This window comes from Montipora foliosa, chromosome 1 (assembly GCF_036669935.1).
Source record: "Montipora foliosa isolate CH-2021 chromosome 1, ASM3666993v2, whole genome shotgun sequence".
Taxonomy (NCBI): Eukaryota; Metazoa; Cnidaria; class Anthozoa; order Scleractinia; family Acroporidae; genus Montipora; species Montipora foliosa.
Window position 1 is genome coordinate 13,675,503 of NC_090869.1, and position 2,500 is coordinate 13,678,002.

The 2,500-nt window shown below is 38.7% G+C and overlaps 1 protein-coding gene across 1 annotated transcript in view; it reads left to right on the forward strand.

Moving 5' to 3' along the window:
• Window positions 1–251, forward strand: part of LOC137975119 (uncharacterized) — a 9,204-nt gene extending 8,953 nt beyond the window's left edge. The window contains exon 5 of the mRNA XM_068822187.1: window positions 1–251. This exon is cut by the window's left edge and continues 945 nt beyond it. The gene's annotated coding sequence lies outside the window, so the exon portion shown is untranslated.
• Window positions 252–2,500: the final 2,249 nt, after the last annotated feature.

Consider the following 2,500-nt stretch of genomic DNA (forward strand, 5'->3'; position numbering starts at 1 on the left):
TTCACTGATGACTATAGAACCAAAATCACTTGGTCAATCTGTAGCACAACAAACTGACAACGACGACTGCACACAAAGTTATTGCACCATGTCAAATCTCCGATTGCACCATCAGTCGTAGCCGTTGTGAAATCTCCGATGACGTTATAGTCTTAGCTTTCTTTGTTAAAAGTCACGATTACATGTTTCAATAAGATAAAAAAATATATTTTGTTGTAAATAAAGAGCGGACTACATTCATAAAATTTTAAGTACATTAACGTTTTAACAGCTTTTTGGCGAATAAACATCCTAAGTTGCGTGACTGAAAGTCCCATTGACTATGCGGCCGAGTGGAACTCTGGTTCAGCTCGCCGACAAAACGAAAAAAATAAAATAAAATAAACCGATTGCAGAGCAAGAACCGCGCCCGGCCCATGGCCGCGCGGTTAATAAATGAGCAACGTGCAGAGCAATAACCGCGCTCGGCCCATTGCCGCGCGGTTAATAAAGCTAATATCATCTATAATAACATAGCTATTGCGAGTTATAGAGTTATGGTGGCTGAACACAGTTTTGGAAACTTTGTTTTATTTACTCTTGATCCTTTGGTCACCAAAAATGGTAGCAAGAAATTTAACAACACGAACTTCAGTTTTTGGATAGTTAAGCTGACGTATATGCCGTTGCCATGGCAACATGAATAAATATAAGCAGGCCTTTAAAATCGGTTTTATTTATTTGCAGAAAATCTGGTCCTTAGATTTTCTTTATAATTTACATGCACCAAGCTTGTGACGATGCTCACAATTTAACACTATTTTAAAAAAAATTTGACAGAGATCTTTAATTATCCCTTGTTGAAGGTTCACCGGAATATCTAGAATTTCCTCTGTAGAAGTTCAATTTGTTTCAATACTCCAGTTATTTATATCTTAAATTATTTCCGTGCCAAATTTCGTTAAATTCTAACCACTGGTTCTCGAGAAATAGGCGTATTTCCGAGAAAAATCTGCGTTCTTTGCATCGTTACCTTTTCTAACATACATTACTCATAGAAGACTAAAACCATCAAAACACTTTGTTCAGTTATGAGGAAAAGTAGTACAGATAGCGGAAGCATTGAGCAAATAAAATGATTGCTGTGTTGAAGCCATGTTTGTAACCCTTGCGCGCGCGCTGCATTGCGTTAGCGAGAGCGCGCGCGAAAACTGTGTTCGACCACCTTAATCTGTAAACATCTAAGTGGAAAAGGATTTCATTTTTCGAATAATTTCAAGTACGGCAACGTAGGAGTCCTAATTATTTAGAATATTTATGAGTTTTTGTTTAATTTTCCTTTTAAATACATTTTTTGAGAGATTTCCTAAGAATAAAGGAATTGTGCTCCATATTTTTGCTTCGATTCTAAAAGAAGTAATTTGCTTCGATGGACAGTCTCGAACGCTTTATGTAGCGATCGTTTGACTCACACGATCTAGTGTTATGGTAATGGCGCCCGGATAGACTATGGGATAATCGACTCCATTTTCCCAGAAAACGTGGGTTCCGGTCTTATTGCGTATGCTTGAGCTTAAACGGAAACAGAAAAGAGAAAACCCTAAACAGTAAAATGGCGGATTGAAAGTGTTCGAGAAACAAACATTTTAGCCTTACACACCGTCAAAGAAACTGGAGATCATTGACTTGCTGTAAGAGCAAGTGAAGATGAAACCTCTGACGCTTTCGGTAAGTGTATTTTTAGTGTTTCAGCGTGCACGTGCATTCCATCGTTCAAAATGCCATTGTGCAAGCAACACGATCGACAAATTTTTGTGGAAACGACACCAATGTCCTCCGTAATTCTGAATGGCTTCGACAAGACAATATTCCACGGATTTCTCCTCAAAGAGACTGATGTAATGTTTTCCCACGGTACTTTTGCAACAGTAATCACTTTTTAGCAGCGAGAGAAAATACCCGTGCGGTATAAGACTTTATTCAAACCTCGTCGTTTTATTATTTTTGTGATTTATATATTTCTGAGGAGAAAAAACAAACAGCACTGAAACTACAATCCTGGTCAAAACTGTCGGGACAATTCGTGCTTTTCCCCCTCCCACCGTTACAATGTTGATTTTTCACGGTCTCCAAAATCAAGATCCGTTCATCGATCCCTGGCATGTTTCAACATTGTCTGGGGGGAAGGGGGGCGCAAAAAAGGCAGCGAAAGAAGAACAAACGTTGCTCATATAACGATGGAAACATGTACAGTAAATTCTCTACTTTTCGCCCAAAATTTGACAAGTGTCCCGGATTGTCTGAAACTGAGTTCCATCGAATAAAACTGGAAACCGTATCATATATGTTTTTTGCAGAGTCCTTTTTTAAAAGTCATTTCTAAACCTAAATATCTTCCTTTAAATAGCCGAGAAATGTGGCCGAGAACGGTTGACTGCTCACGGTAACGCAACCCACCGTTTTGACAATCCTTGCTCACTCTACCTCTACACCGGTGCAATATATTGTTTTACTATCAGAG